Genomic DNA, 21,993 nt, shown 5'->3' on the forward strand with positions numbered 1-21,993 from the left:
CAATGAGCCGGCGAAGCCAAAGCCTCTTGCCACTATTTTACCCATCACGATGGCATCAGTAGCTTAGGTAGTTGATAGTAGGTCGGTGTAGGTACCGTACCTGGTAAGACTTGGTAAAAGAGAAGAGCAGACAGTCCTCCCCAATACCTACATACAATAAATGTCACAAGAAGCTTAAGGAAATAACTATAGATGTGCTAGCTTCGGGCCTATTTTAAGAAATTTTAACTGGGCTTAACATACGTTTTCACAGTATGTCTGTAGTCTTCTAACTTCAGTCGCTGTCAGGGCTGGTTCTCTCCGGGCATGGCAGCTTCCTCCACCAGAAGAAGTTAGCTTGTAGTAAGATCAGCGCCGACAGATCAGACGATAGCGCCGTTTCAACGGCAATGTGTGACTGTCGTTAATCAAACCGAGCTTTCTTTCTTTATGTAAACCGCTTATACCGTAATTCTGGCCGTGAAAAACTATCCCCTACGGCCGCGAGATTTCTAAAAAATAATTCTTCGTCAATTTTAGAATATTTGACACCGTTTTCACCCTCCGAAACGCGTAATAAGCTTAAAAAAAAAATTTTTCAAATGCTCGAATCTCATTGGTTCCGGTGTTTGGTGACGATTTTCGTTGAAGATAACGAGGTTGGTCTTAACGTATTTTAATTTCAAATTAGAGGTGCATTAGATTGTGAATCAAAGAAAGACGGGTGAAACAAACTCCTACTGAACTTTTTCGCAATTGTTTTATGCAAACTTCCGCATCTGGAAGATGGCGGCCTCCATTGCGTGATTTGGTTTCAGAAATATTTTTTCAAATGCTCGAATCTCATTGGTTCTGGTGTTTGGTGACGCTTTTCTTTGAAGATAACCAGGCCCGTGCGGGCCGAGGTTGGTCTTAATGTATTTTAATAATACATTGGAGGTGCATAAGATTGTAAATCAAACAAAGACGGGTGAAAAAAACTCCTATTGAACGTTTTTCAATTTGTTATGCATACTTCCGCATCCGCAAGATGGCGGCCTCAATTGAGCTTCGGAATTCTCAAGCCAAGGCATAATCTGGTTTTCGACATAATACGTACGCGTTTATTGACAACACCGGCTTTGCCGGCTACTAGTACCTGACTGCAAAGCAGCAATGAGCCGGCGAAGCCAAAGCTTCTTGCCACTATTTTACCCATCACTATGGCATCAGTAGGTTAGGTAGTTTGTAGTAGGTAGGTGTAGTCGGTGCCGTAACTAGTTCAAAATGACACCATTTGCATTCTGGATGAGATTAAAATTTATTAAAATTTCCTTCTTGATTAATTCGGTGAATGTTCATTCATTCACTAGTTCATTCAATATTCATTCATTCTTCTTGATTAATTCGGTGAATTCCGTCTCAACTTCGGATATTTCCGGCCGTGAAAAACTATCCCCTCCGGCCGCGAGATTTCTAAAAAATAATTCTTCGTCAATTTTAGAATATTTGACGGCGTTTTCACCCTCCGAAACGCGTAATAAGCTTTAGAAAAATATTTTTCAAATGCTCGAATCTCATTGGTTCCGGTGTTTGGTGACGATTTTCGTTGAAGATAACGAGGTTGGTCTTAACGTATTTTAATTCCAAATTAGAGGTGCATTAGATTGTGAATCAAACAAAGACGGGTGAAACAAACTCCTATTGAACTTTTTCGCAATTGTTTTATGCAAACTTCCGCATCCGGTCGATGGCGGCCTCCATTGAGTGATTTGGTTTTAGAAATATTTTTTCAAATGCTCGAATCTCATTGGTTCCGGTGTTTGGTGACGATTTTCGCTGAAGATAACCAGGCCCGTGCGGGCCGAGGTTGGACTTAAAGTATTTTAATAATAAATTGGAGGTGCATAAGATTGTGAATCAAACAAAGACGGGTGAAAGAAACTCCTATTGAACGTTTTCCAATTTGTTATGCATACTTCCGCATCCGCAAGCTTCGGAATCCTCCATTGAGCTTCGGAATTCTCAAGCCAAGGCATAATCTGGTTTTCGACATAATACGTACGCGTTTATTGACAACACCGGCTTCGCCGGCTATAATATAGACTAAGTATATGGACAGTAAGTATTAAAACTTTCATCGTTCCTTCGGTCTTCGCTCTCGTCCTTCGCCGTTCCTTCGTTCACGTACAAAACGTATGTGTTTGCTAAATAAATGGCCATAACTTGGTAACCACTTGTCCGGTTAATAGCAAACCTTGAAAAGGCACATCGTCAGGTCCCCAGCAATATACCTGGCAAGTTTCACTGAGATCGGACGAGTGGTTGTCGAGAAACAGCGGTCACAGACATACACACAGACAGACACAGACACACAGAGATTGCTTGCATTCTAGAGAAATATATATATAAATCGGGATTTATATTTAATTCAAAAATTGATCCAGACGTCCATTCTCTTTCAAACATTCAAACCGACAGAGTTAGTTATTTATCACAGCATCTGTAGAATTTTCACCCCTTTACTCAACTCCGTTTCACTGTTATTTGGTGGAGCAATAAGTCAACTGAGCTTTATAGATATTTAGATAGATTATTTACGTAATGCTTGAACATCAGTGGCACACTCACCACACATCCGTCTATTAATTACGTACTATTGGAATGTACCACCTTTCGACCCTTTGGACTGCTGCGACCCCTTAGACCTTTGAAGACCCCAAGACCATTATAACTTGTAGGAACCCGAAGACCCATAAGACCCCAAATACCCTTAAGACCATCAAGAGCCCTAAGGTCCCAAAGATGCTTTGAGACCCCAACGACCCTTAAGACCCTTCAGACCCAAAGATCCTTTAGGACCCGAAGATCACAAAGACCCCTATGGCCCTTATATTATAATGATCCCTAAGATCCCTGAAGTCTCCTAACACCCTTTAAGACCCTTTGAGACCCCGAAGACCCTTAAAGCCTAAAAAAAACCTAAAAACCGGTTTTACCGAAAAAAAACCCGGTCCAACCGGATGTGTGGTTTTTTTGGAGAAACAATGTCCTTACTGGATGGCCATTGGCTCCCGAAGGGAGCTCATCCCCCCTTTAACAGGTATGGTTTTTAGTCCTGCAGGGTGTCACTGTCTGTCACCCTCTCCACTGGCAAGCCAGTGAGGGTTGTCGGTTTAGTCGCCGATTTTCCGACCATGCGGCAGGTGGCACTGGGTTACATGTTAGCAGTGGCAGTCAAGAGACTGACCTGACTGTAAATGAAGTATGAAGTATTAGTATGAAGGTTATGCTGGGTGTTTATGTCTTGATGAATACTTTTTGAGATTATTAATCTGCAAAGCTGGCATTCAAAATTGATGATGGAGCATTTGTGATCTCAGGATCTGAAAGAGCCTAGTTTGAGTACCTCTTCGCCTTGCCATCATTTGTCGTTGCTGATTTACTCTTTGTGATTCTCATGCTCTAGCTCTTCCATGAGCCTCGACTTTGGATATAAAGGACGAAAGGAGAGATCTAAAGGGGAGACGACAACAGGAGAGATCACAAGGTGCAAAACAAAAGGAAGAATGTTGAAAAATGTTTTTTTTATTTTTCAACATTTAATTTTTAATTTTTTACATTTTTTATTTTTTACATTTATTTTATTTTTATGTTTTAACATTTCATTGACCTTAAGATGACCTTTGACCTCAAACTCAATAGGCTACTTCCTTATGACCAAGTCTACCATCTGGTGAAGGTTCGTGAAGAACGGTTTAAAATTATTGTGACCTGTCGGCGATTGACAGACAAACAGACAGACAGACAGACACAGACAGAATAACGCACAAGACCAACCAATATACTTGAAACATCTTCGATTTTGCGAGTAATGATTTATTTTATGGTTTCTTCCCATCAATGTGATTGGTTTATGTGTTGGAGATTTTTTTAATGGAGCTGTCACTTTTCCAAGTTCACGTTTGAATTGACGCAAGGCCACGCCCCGTCACGTGGGATATTGATGATGAGCTCCCCACGAGGCCACGCCCCATTACATCGACGTAACCCATTTGTTTTGGGAAGCCCTGACCGCCGTGAACTTTCATTTACGATCCTGCGGAAGGGAATGAAAAAAGGATCAGCAGTGGTAAACACTCCAGGCTCGGGTTCCTCCCCTCGCCTCGTCCTACCAGGTCGGGACTGAAGCTCGAACTCTCCCCCTATGGGTCCATTTCAATTCCACAAAAGCTGAAGCGATCTCGTTTTCCCCTGTTTGATCGACTGCTTTTCCTGGGTGTGTTGCTCCTGGTACAGCTGGTGAGTTGGGGTCCAGTAACGGTGTTGACCTACAACAGGGGATTTGGTGCTACCTCTCCTAAGCCCGTCTGCACACGACTTGTGCCCGTGCGAAACTTTCTTGTTAACTTTTAAAAGTTTAACTTTTATAAACTTTAATTTTTTTTGTGTTTGTAGTTTTTCAGCCAAGTTATTTTTCTTTTTGTAGCCTCCTGGTGTCAGATTGCTCGCTGCGGGTGGGGGAATGAGGAACGAAGACTAAAATGTTACGTTGAAGGAACTGCGCTCCAACGCGAGTCAAAAGAATTGACGCGACCAAAGACGGAATTCGTCCGAGTTGCTTTATTGAAACAAAACAGCTCAGGTATTCTGACAAAAGCCCGTTTATCGGGCAGCAATATATATACACATTTATGTCGGGAAGTTTGCCCGGCAAAAGCTATACCGGGCATGCCCGGGTGTCAAGGGCGAGCCTTGGAAAGGCGAGTCTGGACCTGCCCGGGCGTGTTTGGCTGCGGCCTGGCAAGTCGAGGCTGGGCGTGCCCGGGCGCTCTGGGCGAGCCCTGGAAAGGCGATAGCGGGCATGCCCGGACGCTCTGGGCGAGCCCTGGAAAGGCGATAGCGGGCATGCCCGGACGCTCTGGGCGAGCCCTGGAAAGGCGATAGCGGGCATGCCCGGACGCTCTGGGCGAGCCCTGAAAAGGCGATAGCGGGCATGCCCGGACGCTCTGGGCGAGCCCTGGAAAGGCGAGAGCGGGCATGCCCGGGAAAGACGAGACCGGGCGTGCCCGGGAGGTTCGGGCGTGCCCGGGAACAGTGAGTCCGGGCATGCCCGGGAGAGGCGCGTCTGGCCATGCAAGGCGATTGTGTGCATCCAGCGGTAACCGCTACACACGCCCCTCCAGAATCGACCTGCACCGGCAGGGTCAATTTAAGGGGGGTCCGGATGACCCGGCCGAAGCGACCCCTGGAGGGTCGTGGGGAGGGGTCCGATGTGGTGGTGGGTGGTCGAGCGGGGGGAACTGTGGACGGGGGGCGGCCTCGCCGCGGAGGAAGGGCCAACCGTGGTGGTCGGTCGACGTCCATGTGCGCCGGTTTGAGGCGGTCCACAGAAATCCGGTCCGGCCGGCCGCCGAAGTCGACGATGAAAGACTTGTCGCCCCGTCGCAGGACCCGGAAGGGCCCGTCGTACGGCGGCCGGAGTGGCCCCCGGTGCGCGTCATGACGCACAAAGACGTACTCCGCTGTGCGAAGCGCCGGGGGGACGTAGGACTGGGGGCCACCGTGGCGGGACGTCGGCACGGGGGCAAATCGTCGGGCGGCCTCCTGGAGGTCCGAGCGCTGGCGAGCGGTGGACCAGGGACTGGTAGCGTCGGGCATGAATTCGCCCGGGACGCGGAGCGGCTGTCCGTAGACGAGCTCGGCGGCGGACGCCTGGAGGTCTTCCTTGGGGGCCGTGCGAAGGCCCAAAAGGACCCACGGCAGCCGGTCGGCCCAACCGTCGTCCTGAAGGCCGGCTATGAGTGCCGCCTTCATGGAGCGGTGAAACCGCTCGCACAACCCGTTGGCTTGGGGGTGGTAGGCCGTGGTGCGGTGCAGCGTGACCCCCAACGAAAGGGCGACCGCGCCCCAAAGCTCAGACGTTAACTGTGGGCCGCGGTCGGACGAGATGTCCGCTGGTGCGCCGAAGCGCGCGACCCAGGTGGCGATGAACGCTTGCGCCATGTCGGCGGTGGTGGTGGAGGCGAGGGGCACAGCCTCCGGCCACCTGGTGGTCCTGTCCACCATGGTGAGCAGGTGGGTGAACCCCCGCGAGGGGGGCAGGGGACCCACCAGGTCCACGTGGACGTGGTCAAAACGCCGTTCAGGCACGGCGAAAGGTGCCAGCGGGGCCTGGGTGTGGCGGTGGACCTTGACCCGCTGGCAGGCCGTGCAGGCGTTGGCCCAGTCGCGGATGTTTCGTCGAAGGCCGTGCCAGACGAAACGTGCCGACACCAGCTTCTGAGAAGCTTTCCGGCCCGGGTGAGAAAGGCCTGGATGGAGGCGAAGATGCGGCGCTGCCAGGAAACGGGCACGATGGGGCGGGGCTGGCCCTGGGAGACGTCGCAGAGCAGGACGGTGCCCGCGAAGGGAATGTCGGCCAGGCGGAGGCCCGTGTCCGCCGCACGGAGTGCCTGCACCGAGGCGTCGGTGGTCTGGTCGGCCGCCATGAGCGCGAAGTCCACGCCGAGGTGGACCGCGTTCGCGCTGGCCCGAGAAAGACAGTCGGCCACGGCGTTGTCTTTGCCGGCGACGTGCCGGATGTCCGTGGTGAACTCCGACACGGCGGAGAGGTGGCGCTGCTGGCGGGCTGACCACGGCTCCGTGACCTTAGCCATTGCGTAGACCAACGGCTTGTGGTCGACGAAAGCCGTGAACGGGCGGCCCTCCAGGAGGTGTCGGAAATGGCGAACGGCCAGGAATAGCCCGAGCAGCTCGCGGTCGAACGTGCTGTAGTTTAACTCGTTCGGCCGGAGTTGCCGGCTGAAAAAAGCGAGTGGCTGCCAAACCCCGTCCACCCATTGCTCATGGACGGCGCCCACCGCGTAGTTGGAGGCGTCCGTAGTGAGGGCAATGGGTGCGTTGAGCACCGGGTGAGCCAGCAGCATTGCGTCGGCGAGGGCCCGTTTGGCGCTGGCGAAGGCCGCGTCCATGGCCGCGGACCAAACAATGTCATGCTTGGCCGGCTTGCCCCGGAGGGCCTCGTAAAGGGGCCGCATGAGCTGAGCAGCGCGGGGCACGAATCGGTGATAAAAATTCACCATGCCGAGGAACTCTTGGAGGGCCTTGATGGAACGGGGACGCGGGAACGTGGTGATGGCCTCAACCTTGGTCGGCAGCGGCACGGCCCCGGTCTTGGTGATGCGGTGGCCCAAAAAGTCAACGGTCGTCGCGCCGAAGTGGCATTTGACCGGGTTGACAATTAAGCCGTGCTCGCTGAGGCGACCGAACAGTGTTCGGAGGTGGAGGAGGTGCTCGGCGCGGGACGTGCTGGCGACGAGGATATCGTCCAGATAGACGAAAAGAAACGGCAGGTCGCGCAGCACGCCGTCCATCAAGCGCTGGAACGCCTGGGCCGCGTTCTTGAGGCCAAACGGCATCCGCAAAAATTCGAACAGGCCGAACGGCGTGATGACGGCCGTCTTCGGGACGTCGGCCGCCCGGACAGGTACCTGGTGGTAGCCCCGTATCAGGTCAATTTTCGAAAAGATGACCCGTCCCGCCAAACGGGCGGAAAAGTCCTGAATATGCGGGATCGGGTACCTGTCGGGGGTGGTAGCGTCGTTGAGACGGCGGTAGTCACCACACGGGCGCCAACCACCCCCCGGCTTTGGCACGATGTGCAGTGGCGAGGCCCACGCGCTATCGGAGCGCCGCACGATGCCGAGGTGCTCCAACGCGTCGAACTCGGCCTTCGCCACGGCGAGCTTGGCCGGGTCGAGGCGGCGGGCCCTGGCGTAGACCGGCGGGCCCGTAGTGGGTATGTGGTGCTCGATCCCGTGCCGCACCACGACGGCCGAAAACGTCGGCCGCGTGAGGGCCGGGAATTCCGCGAGCAGGCGAGCGAACTCGTTCGCTGGCGGGAGGGCGCACGCCAGTTCGGTCGGCGCGGAGCTGCTCATCGTGCACGCCAGGGAGCTGAAGGTCTCGGCGTTGACAAGGCGACGACGTTTGACGTCGACCAGCAGCCCGTGCGCGCAGAGGAAGTCGGCGCCCAGCAAAGCCATGGGGACGCAGGCGGTCACAAAAGTCCATTGAAAACGCTGGCTGCCGAAGCAGAGGGTGACGACGCGTGGGCCGAAAGTGCGTATGGCCGAGCCATTAGCAGCGACCAAAGAGGGGCCGCAAACGGCGTCCCGCCTGTCCTGCTCGGAGGCGGGTATGACGCTCAGTTGGGCGCTGGTGTCACACAGGAAACGCCGCCCAGACGCTTTGTCCCGAATAAACAGCAAGTTGCCCAAGTGGCCGGCGCTCATGGCTGGGAATGAACGCCGGCCCGGCCGTTTCCCGACCTGCCGAAAGTGCACGGGGGCCGGCACGTCCGAGCCTTGTGTCCGAACCTGGCGTGGTAATAACACCACGCACGGTCAGGTGGAGGCCCCGGCCATCGTGTCGGAAGCGGGCGGTGCGGCGTGGCGGCCGCCAGTTGCACCGGCAGTTCGGCCTCCAACCGCGCAGGGAGCTCGGGCGTCGTGGGCGTCGCCTCGGACGACGGCGGGCTCCAGGTAACCGCGCCGATGTGCTGGCCCGCCGAGGAGATCTTATCGGCTTCCCTGGCGAGGGCGCGGGAATCCGTGATCAACGTGCCAGCCAGGGCGAGGCGTACCGGGTGAGGCAGCTGGCGAAGGAACAGTTCGCGGAACAGAAAATCCGGAGAGTGCTCACCGAGCAACGAGAGCATATAGTCCATGCGCTCTGACGGGCGCGTGTCGCCGAGCTCGGGCAGAGCGAGCAGGCGCCGTGCGCGTGCTGCCGGTGAGAGGGCGAAAGCATCGAGGAGGAGTGTCTTCAGCGCGTCGTATTTGTCAGCAGCCGGCGGGTGCTCGAGGAGGCTCAAGGCGCGGGCTGCGGTGGCGGAACCGAGCGCCGCCACAACATGGTGGAAGCGGGTGTCGTCCGCGGTGATGCCTCGCAGGGCGAACTGAGAGTCCGCCTGAGCGAACCAAACAGCGGCGTGAGCCTCCCAGAAGGTAGGCAGTTTAAGCGTCACTGCCGTATCCATGTCGGTAGGTCACCAATGAAGGAACTGCGCTCCAACGCGAGTCAAAATGAATTGACGCGACCAAAGACGGAATTCGTCCGAGTTGCTTTATTGAAACAAAACAGCTCAGGTATTCTCACAAGCCCGTTTATCGGGCAGCAATATATATACACATTTATGTCGGGAAGTTTGCCCGGCAAAAGCTATACCGGGCATGCCCGGGTGTCAAGGGCGAGCCTTGGAAAGGCGATAGCGGGCATGCCCGGACGCTCTGGGCGAGCCCTGGAAAGGCGATAGCGGGCATGCCCGGACGCTCTGGGCGAGCCCTGGAAAGGCGATAGCGGGCATGCCCGGACGCTCTGGGCGAGCCCTGGAAAGGCGATAGCGGGCATGCCCGGACGCTCTGGGCGAGCCCTGGAAAGGCGATAGCGGGCATGCCCGGACGCTCTGGGCGAGCCCTGGAAAGGCGAGAGCGGGCATGCCCGGGAAAGACGACACCGGGCGTGCCCGGGAGGTTCGGGCGTGCCCGGGAACAGTGAGTCCGAGCATGCCCGGGAGAGGCGCGTCTGGCCGTGTTCTGGCCGGTGCAAGGCGATTGTGTGCATCCAGCGGTAACCGCTACAACGTCACACGAAAGAAGCTTTTTGCCCTCCTTTAACCCCCATTTAATATGAAGATGTTTATTTTTAACCGTCTCCAGTATCGTGTTGAGATCCACCGTTTTAATCCGGGTTTAGCAATCCGAAGGTCGCTCGACTTCCCAAACGGAATTGTGTTTCGTGCAATCGATTTATTTCCCCCCAAAATGAAGTTTGTGTGACGTGTCCTGCGAGGAGTCTTAGAAGAGGTGCAAAGGTGCGTGCGAGCACTTTCTTTGCGTGAAGTCTGAATGTACCCAATACAGATTTACATGTGGCACTAGATACTGTGCGGTGACTTGGAGGTTCGCACACTCGCCTCCAAGCTATCTAGCCTGACTTCGAATCCTGACATAGGTATAAACTGCCATCCTGGTGTTTCACATTCGTTAATGGACGTTATAGATCCCACGGTGTCCTTCATGAATAGTAGGAGAGTTATCGCTGTCATCAGGAACAAATTCTGCCATCATCTTATCTATTCTGCCATCCTATCAACAAATTCTGCCATAACCTTATCCGAATGGCAGGCTTGGCCAATCAGTTCGTGTAAGACTTGTGCCAAGCTTCCTCCCCTCCCCTTCTCCCCACCCACCCCCTCCACCCCCCACCGCCCCCCACCAACCAACCCCACAATAACGTGGGAATAATTGTTGTCGTCAAAGAAGAAAAAGTGTAGTAAGACTTGTCAAATACTATATGGTCCGATAGGATGTTGCAATTACAGTTATCTCATCTGGATCTGATTCCCCACATGGATCAGATGGGATGATAGGCTTCACAGCTAACACAACTCCGTTGGCCCAACGACGGTGCTGACGTTAGCCCAACGACGGTGCTGACGTTGGCCCAACGACGGTGCTGACGGTGGCCCAACGACGGTGCTGACGTTGGCCCAACGTTGTTGTGTTAGCCTGGTTGGGATTCATCTGCTAGGATTCATTGCTGGTGGACATGAAATATCCCGCGGTGCTGGCACCCTGTCCAAATGTCAAATTGATACCCCAACCATGCAGCCATGGGCCTACCATTTAGTGGCCCTCAGGGCACTTTCAGTACAGCATAGGACCAGTAATGGCCCTCAGGGCACTTTCAGTGCAGCATAGGACCAGTAATGGCCCTCAGGGCATTTTCAGTCCAGCATAGGACCAGTAATGGCCCTCAGGGCATTTTCAGTACAGCGTAGACCAGTAGTGTCCCTCAGGGCATTTTCAGTACAGCATAGGACCAGCAACCTACATTGTTGTGCTAAACGTGACGGTTCCACCATCGTGTTCAAATGCACAAAACCAACTGGCTCGGAAATGCTGCTCACACACAACAGAAAGAAATGATGCAGACCTACCTACCACGAGAGAAGGAACAAGTCTCACCTGCTGACCTAAATCATATGACACCAACAGAGACAGAAGGGATGAGAGCAAGAACAGTAGATGATAAAGAACATGAAGACTAGGGAGAACAACAAAGTAGAGAAGAAGAAAAAGACGATGATGATGACTGGAAGAAGAGTTGGCCAACAAAATAGCAGAGATGAGGTTGATACCAGTCGGGGAAAGACTGCATCTCTATAGAATAGAAAACAAGAGAACCAACCGAGAAAGCACTCAGAAGAACTACATGGTCCTGTAGAATTCATACATAGAATTCTTCCCCTACTCAGTTGACTTGGTGTGAGCCAACTCTTCTGTTTTTTTAAGGGTTTTTTGTTTGATCCAATATGGCTGCCAGACCATGTGACCGATGACGTCATACATTTACATTCTCCAATATAATTGTTGCGTAGATCCCGCTCCACAAGTTTCAAATTGATCGGTCTAAGCGTTGCGTAATTGTCGAATTATGACGTTAAAATGAAGGCATCGATGACATCCAATAATCACTGGTACAATTGTGTCACTCTTCATCTTCCAGGATCTTTTCACTTCATTTTTGAGGACTTGTTTTTTGGTCATTTTCTTGATTTGCGCGTTTAGGCTAAAATTGCTGGGGACTGACACCTCAGCCTCAATTAGCAATGCCTTCTCTTCTTTTTTGTACCTCAGTGCTATATCTGGTCGCAATGCTTTGTCTTCTATGTTCACGCTTGATTGGATCATTAGGTCATACATGTCCTTGTGTCCCTGTTTTCAGTGATTGCTTTTGGTTCATGTTTCCATGACTTTTATGGAACTGGGATATTGAGACTTTTTCAGATGTGGCAGCGGATTACTCGACATTCCTTGTTGTGCCTTTGGGTGTACAGCTGCTCCAACATGAGGTTTTTTTTGTTTGTTTTTTTTACATCCTGGTAGGAGGTGACTCATACTTTCTGTTTCTACCTTGCAGAACCACACTTGTCTCATTGACTCAGTCCCACCATTTTCTTAAAGCCATTGGTGCAGTGTCCTTGGTCTTGGGCATTTACTCGTATAATGATTCGTTATCCATCACAGTTGAGCTGACCTGTTTTTAGCCATTTCGAAGAGCCTTCTTTGTCTACTCCCAATCTGTCCAACTCTTTATTTTTTCTATTTTATTATTATTATTATTATGCCTCTGTTGATGAAGTTGCCAGAGGCATTATGTTTTAAGGTTGTCCATCCGTCTGTCCATCCATCCGTGATAGGTTTTCGTATCCGCGATAACTTGAGAACGGCTGAATGGATCCTAGTCAAGCTTGGTGCAGGTATGTATAATGAGGTAAAGATGAACTGATTCGATTTTGGGATCACGAGGTCAATGGCCAAAGGTCACAGGGCATGTTAGGTAAAAATCCTGTTTCCGCGATAACTTGTGAACCATTGATGGGATTCTGACCGAATTTGGTACAGTTATGGAGAATAATGTAAAGATGAATTGATTCGATTTTGGGGTCAATAAGTCAAAGGCTAAAGTCTGTAATATGTCTATAACTTGGGAACGGCTGAAGTGATCTAATTCAAACTTGGTACAGGTATGTATAATGATATAAAGATTAACTGATTCGATTTTGAGGGCAAAGCTCAAAGGTCAAAGTACATAAATACATCTATAACTTGAGAACAGCTGAAGTACTCCAATTCATACTTGGTACAGGTATGTATATTGATGTAAAGATTAACTGATTATAATTTGCGGGTTAAATGTCAAAGTCCGTAATAGGTGTATAACTTGAGAACGGCTGAAATGATCTGATTCAAACTTGGTAGAGGTATGTATAATGATGTAAAGATTAACTGATTAGATTTTGGGCTCCCAAGGTCAGAAGTCATGTCAGGTAAAAAGTGTGATAACTTGTGAACAGCTGAAGGGATTTAAATTAAAACTTGGTGCAGGTATGTATAATGATGTAAACTTGAACTGATTAAAATTTGGGGTCAAGTGGTCAAAGGTCATAGGTCATTCCAGGTAAAAATGTGATAACCTGAGAACAGCTGAATGAATTTAAATCAAACTTGGCACAGGTATTACACTCAAATCAAACTTGGTACTTGGTCGTACTAGTTTTATATATTTATACCTTCCTGCTCTATCGTTTTCCCAGTTGGCGGTGTATATCTGCTGATATTTTGTTTTATATTTTTCTTTCTTATTTTTTGCTATTGTGGCGGCTGTACTCGTTGTTTCAGTTTATTGTATGACATCTTCCATTCGCACCTGTCTTTGTAAATATTTTGCCAGGTGGGTTAGGGATACCTTCTCTGGTTTGTTGTATTTCTGTTTGCTTACAAATTGGATTTGGTAGTCTGTTGAACTTTTTACGTATTAGGCCAATCATACAGCTGTCATCCTATGCGCTTGGTTGAGCTCCATCAGGCCGCTACCTCCTCCTCGTCTCGGCAGGTACATTCTCGGGATGCATTGATTTTTGTGAAACATTTTGTGGATGGTGAGGAGTTTCCTTGTTTTGATATCCAGTTTGTTGATTTTTGATTGTGGCCAGTTTATTTTTCTGCAGCTGTACTTTGTTTATGGTTTATGGCTTTGATTTTGTTCCTTGGAGAAAGTTCTGTTTTCAGCATCAGCCTCGTTCTACGCAGGCATTCTTTGGTAATTGTTTTGTGCATTTGTTTGTGACATGTTTGGTGGCCCTCTTCTACCCCAAGGTATTTATTTGTATGATGTGTCATTGTCTAACTCCTTTATTGTTTTATTCGTGTCAATTCTATGTTGTCCGATTTTGTTGGTCTACCTCATATGAATGTGTACTTGGCACACTTATCCAGGCCAAATTCCTTTTGAATGTTATTGGAGTACTGTTTCACTAATTAGAGTTGTTCTGCCAATGTTTCATAGTTTGGTGCAAAGAACAGCTGTGGTTCTCATTGATACAATGTTTTGCTCTAAGTTACATCATGTCAGTCAACCAATGATTAACATCATACGATTTGTGTGACAATAATGATTGTAAATGGGCCAGCATTTGCCATTTGCTCCTGCGTACTTTGAATAGTAGCTGTCGCCAATCAAATGCAATGAGATTGCAGATATGATTTTTACCTTGCGCTTGCGAAGCGAAAAGCAGTTTTTTTTATTTTAATTTTCATTATTTATTTTGTATACAGAATCGAGGCTCATGTAAGAGCTAACACATTAAACATGAAAACATGCACAGACACATAAAACATACAATGGATGGAGCAGGAGACAAGAGGGAGAGAGAGGGAAGCACACAAGCACAACAACAGAAGAGAACAGGGACGTCGGTAGATTTGTTGAAGGGAGAGGGCTGGGAGAGGAGTACACGGTATAAAGCTTATGAACACGACTAGGAATTACAGCAAAGAAGTTGGAGATTGAAAGAGGCGGATCTGGGGTGTTTTATACGGGGGTAGAAAAGATCAAGGTTTTGGATAGGGGAAGATAAGAGATGGTGGTGAACAGCTGTTTTGAAGACCTGGAGGGAGGAGATGGATTGAAGAGAGTGAGGGAGTTTGTTCCAGAGGTGGGAGGAAAGAGTGAAGGTGAGCAGAGAGTCTAGATTTTGGCAGTTTCACCAGAAGAGGGTTGCTGGCAGATCTTGTGTGACCTGTAGGAATATTTTGGGGGGAAAAGCACAGACAGAGCATGGGGAGCTAGGCCGGAGAGGGTTAGGCATTCGGTTGCATACATGTGGTGTACATGTGGCTTGCGTGTCTGCATTTTTAAAATTCATTTTCTCGACAACCGTTGGTCTGATTGACATGGAATTTTACCATAGGAGCACCTCTGCCTGTAGAATTTGTGATAATTATGTCGTCATAGGTCACGTGGTAGGGGCACCATCTTGGAAAAATAGAAAAACGTTGCACCTCTATATCTCCAAAATTTCTCCAAAGAAAAAATTTAAATGTGCCTCATTATAAAGAACTCTGCATGGGGAATAAGTGTTAAGGATGACGTCATTGGTGCCTTAATTATGATGTCTTAATTCGACTGGGACAACGATTAGTCTGATCAGTTTGAAATTTCTTGAGCGTGATCTACACAACAATTGTCTTAGAGAATATAAAGTTATGTCATCACTCACATGGTCTGGCAGCCATTTTGGATCAAAGCGTCTGTGTTTGTGTATTGTCAGGGGCCATATGTATCACTTTTCTTATCTCTACTCCTTATAAAGGCTTATCTTTGTGTGATAATTATGCTGCTCGGTCAAATGTATATGAAGTAATTAAAATCAATAATAACGTTTAAATGTTTTTTATAAAAAATCAAATTTATTAATATAATGCATAGATGGGTTAACTTTTTCTATATAAGAGCCATAACTGACATATTTTTCATGATTTATATGGATGCGTGGATTTAGTGGATCCCCTATTAGCCTCACACATTACCGAGGGAGCATGAAAAGGTATCGTCATGGACTAATGGTGTTGTATGTCAGTTCGTCAGTCGATCAGTCAGTTTGCACTAGTTATCAGATCTACTGCAATCTATATACCATGTCGAGTCTCTGCATTGCTAAATGCCCTGTTTTTTTTGTTGTTTTTTCAGAAATTTGACGACAAAGAAGAAATTGTGAAGCAGAGATGAAGATTGTGGTGATTGGCCAGAGCCAGTTTGGGTTGGAAGTGTACAAATGTTTGCGTGCTGAAGGTCATGATGTGAAGGGTGTGTTCACCATCCCTGACAAAGATGGCAAGTCAGATCCCCTAGGTGAGTGAACGATGGTCACTGCGTAGAAATCGGGTGAAATAAATAAATAAAAGAGAACACGAAAAAGAGTGCACGTTATGCCTTAATGCAATAAAAACTGAAATTGGAGTTCAAACCTGATATCAGAGCTTCTCAGAAAGGAGATTTAATGCTAATGATGGTTCAAGGACTACATGTACTTTAACTTTGCACTCACATAAATAGTAATCTGAAAATGTTGAAACTTTCACGATTTCTCAACATGTTCTTATGCAGCAAAAATGTACTTGCATTTAAACACTGCTGCATGACTTTTATGTGTTACCTCCCCAAACTCCGGTTACGGTGCCCCTCAGTCTCGAGAGGGAACACGGCAGAAAGATTTGTTATTTTGAGTGTTCTAATAAACCATGGTCGCGGGGTGGCTTGGGGTCAATTTTCAAGATTACCGTTACCGGGCGGACAAAAGCGCCATTTTTGGTGTGAGGCTTCCTTAGGGTATATCAGTTGATTTTAGCCGAGGAGCCCTCTCGAAATATGTACGTAACCATGGTAACACAAACAAATCCAAGATGGCTGCCGTTCATGATAAAATACCAATTTTCTTGGGTTGTAGTTGTTAGAGGAAAGCCAAATTGTATCAAAATATTACTTAAATATCAGAACCATGTCCTCAACATGTTCGGTCACCCTCCTAAAATATTAAAGTAAAACATAAAAATCCAAAATGGCCGCCATTTATGCTGAAATAGCAATTTCCTTGGTTTTTAGCAGTCATACGATGGCTAAATTGTACCAAAGTATGATTATATTATACCAGAATATTTTTATTGAAGCCCTATTTTTTAAAAAGATACACAAATAACCTACCACATATGGACAACATGGTTGTTTATTTCCCGTAGGTCTAAAGATCAAAGAAATCAAACTACATAATATTGACTGCAACATCCAAACTAATTGAATTTAAAAGTGATCTAAACTATTTTTTCTCAAGATAGTGCGTTCTTGAGACAAGGGTTTGAACATGGAAATAATGTGAATGTTTTAATTATGCTTTTATCCTAACCTTAATGTGACCCTTGTGGGTATCCGTAGTTATATACCTAATTTAGAGGGCGACATTGTGACTGCAGGCTGTCTTTACTATACTGCTAAGCACATGTATTGGTGGAAAGTTTTCTGGCCTCCTTTGTTAACAATCTACATATTTTATGGTAAGTAAGCAACTTTTCAAGTTATTATCTTTAATTACAGAACTTCAGTGATCAAGTCAGGTTTTTTTAGCTAAACAGAAGTATGTGTTTATGTACATTTGGTAACAATCAGCATAATTAGACAAGCTTAAACACTCCTATAAATAATGGCCTATGCAAAATAATCAACACAATGTGCACTATATCAGGAATTTAGAAAATTCTGGCTAATTAGATATTTTTATACTGCATTATATAGCACTTATTAACTTTACCCATGATAATGATTAATACGTATAAATCAAATATAATAAAAAGCAACTGTTAAACAATGCTGTTGCCCAGGCCATTTTTAAAACTACGGAAGACATTATAGGACATCATTAGTGAAAACAAAAAATCAGATGTCCTATCTTGACTTGAAAATAAATGTGATTGATTATGTGTTTTTTTTCTCTTTGTTATCACAATAAATTTTCCATATGGAAAGTATTATAGGACATCCATTGTGAATGCTAAATTAAAGCTGGATTAATATTACTTGTGAGTAAAATTTATATTTTTGCCAAACTCAACTTAAGTTATTTATATTGATATTATTTTAATGTGAATAATATATACTTTTTTCTCAATTTCAGAGCACCGATTGAAAGCCAAGGAAACTGCTGGTACGGATTGGATTCAGACATCGTGCCAAGAGAGACGAGCCCGTATACAAGATGGATCTAGATTGGAATTGTTGTATCATTTGTCAGCAACACACATCTGAACCTTTGAAATGCCCTTTGCAGAATCCTATAGCAAGTCGTGACATGACAGATGCTTATACATCATTTTTGACAAATGTAGAACAGTTCAGAGACATTGATGCACTTCCAACTAACATCTACTTTGGCAGTGATGTTACTGCTGCAGATTTTGTAACCCACCATGCATCTTGGCATAAATCTTGCCATTTGAAATATAACAATTCCAAGTTGACAAGGACGCAAGCAAAGAAAAGGGGTGTCCCCAACACTGTCGAGTCTCAAAGGAGATCAAGTAAGCGCCAAACGATAAACACAGCAAAGTGCATCTTCTGTGACAAAGGACATGAGGACGGTGAGCTCTCTCAAGTCTATAATACTAATGTCCCTAAATGCAAATGACATGCAAATGACATGCAAATGAGCTTTTACATGGGGATGGGGAAATTTTGTCATTCAAACTCCTCCTAGGCGCTTCAACGGATCCATTCCCGCTTTTCACCCTCGATTCTTCCCATGCTCGACTTTGTTAGTACGGTGAGTTTGTAATTTTAACTATTTTATTTCGTTTTTAAATCGCAAAAAACAAACAAACAAATGTTCACAAAATGGCGGAAGAGGCGAGCACGACAAGGATCACGTGACGCCAAAACCGCGGGCGAGTCGCAAAGAGCGGACTGGATTATTGGATTCGGAGTGCTCTTCTATTTATAATGGAGCAGGTGTTTGTATGTATTTATGTATGTCCGCACTTCACCCATTGGTTGACGGCTGAAGGGGGATTGTGGGGGGAAGTGGAGTGGGGAAAAGGGGTTTGGGCTTCACCCATTGGTTGGACAGCTGACCTGACTCCACCCACAAATGTAACCTGAAATACTTAACCTAAAGTACCCAGCAGACCCAAAAGACCCCCTCCCCTCATCCCCCCCCCCCCGAGGACTCAAAATACCGAGAAGACACCGAGAACCCAAAATATCCGAAAGACCCTAAATACCCCAAAAGACCCCGAAGACCCAAAATACCCCAAAGACTGAAAAGACCGAGAACACCCCAAAGACACAAAATACCCCGAAGCCTTAAAATACCTCAACGACTGAAAAGACCCAAAATACCCAAAAGACCCCGAAGACCTAAAAGACTGAAAATACCCCAAAGACCCCGAAGGCCGAAAATTCCCCAAAGACTGAAAAGACCCAAAAAAACACCCTGAAAACCCAAAATACCCTGAAGACCTGAAAGACCCCAAAGACTGAAAAGACCCAGAAGACCCCAAAGACTAAAAATACCCCAAAGACCCAAAAGGCCTCGAAGACCCAAAAGACCCCAAAGACACAAAAGACCCTAAATCCCCTTAAAGACCCTGAAGACCAAAGCACCCAAAAGACCAAAAGACCCTTAAAGGGGAACCCAATTTTTATTTCTTCTGAAAACCATTCACAATCAATCACAGTCTAATTTGAAGGGGATTTTATTTTATTTGTGAATCACAAAGTGCCAAAAAAAGCCCTAGAGTGTCCATTTTCAGTTTGCCAGTGGCATCACATTATGAACTCACTGTGATCCTGCTGGCGACAGGACATAGAGACAGTGCATTCCGAGCTGCTCAGATTCCGATAATGATTGGGGATGTTGGAGGGGGCAGGGTGTGTGGGTTGGTCATGGGTATTGTTAGCTAGGGTGATGGTTGTTGGGGGATGGTGAGGGGTGGTCGTGAGTATCGTTAGTTACAGAGATAGTTGATGGGGGATTGTGTAATGGTGGTGAGGGGTTGGTCGTGGGTACAGTTAGCTAGGGTGATGGTTGATGGTATGTTTTTTTGTTTTTGGAAAATTGGGATGCCTCAAAACTCAAGGCCACCCAAGTTGAACACAGAGATGGTGTGGGATGGTCGTGAATATAGTTAGCTAGGGTGATGGTTGATAGGGGATCGTAAGAGGATTGTGGAGGAGAGGAAAGAGAGTGTTGTGGGGTTGTCATGGGTATTGTTAGCTAGGGTGACGGTTGAAGGGGATTTTGAGAAGATGGTGGAGGGGAAGGTGGGAGGGGGGAGGTGTGGGGTTGTCGTGGGTATTGTTAGCTAGGGTGACGGTTGATGGGAGTTTGTGAAGAGATGGTGGAAGGGAGGAAAGAGAATGGTGTGGGGTTGTCGTGGATATTGTTCGCTAGGGTGACGGTTGAAGGGGATTTTGAGGAGATGGTGGAGGGCAGGGTGGAGGGGAGGTGTGGGGTTGTCGTGGGTATTGTTAGCTGGGGTGATGGTTGAAGGTGGATTTTGAGGAGATGGTGTAGGGGAGGGTGGGGGGGGGGGGGGGGAGTGTCGGTATTGTTAGCTCGGGTGAAGGTTGATGGGAGTTTGTGAAGAGATGGTGGAGGGGAGGAAAGAGAGTGGTGTGGGGTTGTCGTTGGTATTGTTAGCTAGGGTGAAGGTTGATGGGAGTTTGTGAAGAGATGGTGGAGGGGAGGAAAAAGAGTGGTGTGGGGTTGTCGTGGGTATTGTTAGCTAGGGTGATGGTTGATAGGGGATCGTGAGAGGATGGTGGAGGAGAGGAAAAAGAGTGTTGTGGGGTTGTCGTGTGTATTGTTAACTAGGGTGATGGTTGAAGGGGGATTTTGAGGAGATGGTGGTGGGGAGGTTGGCACGGGAAGTGTGGGGTTGTCGTGGATATTGTTAGCTCGGGTGACGGTTGATGGGAGTTTGTGAAGAGATGGTGCAGGGGAGGAAAGAGAGTGGTGTGGAGTTGTCGTGGGTATTGTTAGCTAGGGTGAAGGTTGATGGGAGTTTGTGAAGAGATGGTGGAGGGGAGGAAAGAGAGTAGTGTGGGGTTGTCGTGGATATTGTCAGCTAGGGTGAAGGTTGATGGGAGTTTGTGAAGAGATGGTGGAGGGGAGGAAAGAGAGTGGTGTGGGGTTGTCGTGGGTATTGTTAGCTTGGGTGACGGTTGAAGAGGGACTTTGAAGGGAGAATGGGGGGAGGTGTGGGGTTGTCGTGGCTATTGCTAGCTCGGGTGACAGTTGAAGGGGGATTTTGAAGGGAGGGTGGGAGGGAGGTGTGGGGTTGTCATGGGTATTGTTTGCTCGGGTGACGGTTGAAGAGGGATTTTGAGGAGATGGTCGAAGCGGGAGGAGGGGGGAAGAGGTGAGTGTGGTTTGGCCATGGGTGTTGTTTGCTAGCATGACCGTTGAAGGGGGGTTTTGAGGAGATGGGGGAGGGGAGGGTGGGGGGGAGGTGTGGGGTTGCCGTGGGTATTGTTAGCTCGGGTGATGGTTGAAAGGGTATTTTGAAGGGACGGTGGGGGGAGGTGTGGGGTTGGCGTGGGTATTGCTCGCTCAGGTGACGGTTGAAGGGGGATTTTGAAGGGAGGGTGGGGGTAGGTGTGGGGTTGGCGTGGGTATCGTTAGCTCAGGTGACGGTTGAAGGGGGATTTTGAAGGGAGGGTAGGGGGGAGGTGTAGGGTTGGCGTGGGTATTGCTAGCTCAGGTGATGGTTGAAGGGGGATTTTGAAGGGAGGGTGGGGCGGTGGGGGGGGGGGGGTGGGGTTGTCGTGGGTATTGCTAGCTCGGGTGACGGTTGGAAGGGGGATTTTGAAGGGAGGGTGGGGGTAGGTGTGGGGTTGGCGTGGGTATTGCTAGCTCAGGTGACGGTTGAAGGGGGATTTTGAAGGGATGGTAGGGGGGAGGTGTGGGTATTGCTAGCTCAGGTGACGGTTGAAGGGGGATTTTGAAGGAGGGTGGGGGGGGGGGGGGAGGTGTTGGGTTGTCATGGGTATTGCTAGCTCGGGTGATGGTTGAAGGGGGATTTTGAGGAGATGGTGGAGGGGAGGAAAGAGGGTGTGGGGTTGTCGTGGGTATTGTTAGCTAGGGTGACGGTTGATGGGAGTTTGTGAAGAGATGGTGGAGGGGAGGAAAGAGAGTGATGTGGGGTTGTCGTGGGTATTGTTAGCTCGGGTGACGGTTGATGGGAGTTTGTGAAGAGATGGTGGAGGGGAGGAAAGAGAGTGGTGTGGGGTTGTGTCGTGGGGTATTGCTGGCTCGGGTGATGGTTGAAGGGGATTTTGAGGAGATGGTGGAAGGGAGGATGGGGGGTGGGTGGGTTGTTGTGGGTATTGTTAGCTAGGGTGACGGTTGATGGGAGTTTGTGAAGAGATGGTGGAGGGGATGAAAGAGAGTGGTGTGGGGTTGTCGTGGGGTATTGTTAGCTCGGGTGAAAATAATAATAATAATAATAATAATAATAATAATAATCGCTCGATAGTGCCGAAGCCTTTTAAAATTAATGACAGTTATATACAAGTACACATTCACGTAAATAAATACAAAACAATCACCAGACATTAGAATACAAATATATCAAA

General features: G+C 48.2%; 3 protein-coding genes across 5 annotated transcripts in view; 2 read left to right on the forward strand and 1 right to left on the reverse strand.

Annotated features, from left to right (window-relative positions):
* The window catches only part of LOC137424777 (uncharacterized), a 675,237-nt gene that overhangs the window by 229,638 nt on the left and 423,606 nt on the right, over positions 1-21,993 (reverse strand). The window lies entirely within an intron of this gene.
* LOC137424779 (uncharacterized) overlaps positions 1-21,993 on the forward strand; it is a 107,458-nt gene that overhangs the window by 63,438 nt on the left and 22,027 nt on the right. The gene's annotated exons all lie outside the window — the stretch shown is intronic.
* Positions 3,428-21,993, forward strand: part of LOC137424790 (cytosolic 10-formyltetrahydrofolate dehydrogenase-like) — a 256,540-nt gene continuing 237,974 nt past the window's right edge. The window contains exons 1-2 of one of the 3 annotated variants that reach the window (XM_078775917.1): positions 3,428-3,508; positions 15,559-15,720. The gene's annotated coding sequence lies outside the window, so the exon portion shown is untranslated. Of the gene's footprint in view, positions 3,509-3,986; positions 4,261-4,291; positions 4,348-15,558; positions 15,721-21,993 lie in introns of those variants that run through there. The other 2 variants (XM_078775916.1, XM_078775919.1) reach the window with 2 other exon arrangements.

This window comes from Myxine glutinosa, chromosome 4 (assembly GCF_964187855.1).
Source record: "Myxine glutinosa chromosome 4, kmMyxGlut1.1, whole genome shotgun sequence".
Classification (NCBI taxonomy): domain Eukaryota; kingdom Metazoa; phylum Chordata; class Myxini; order Myxiniformes; family Myxinidae; genus Myxine; species Myxine glutinosa.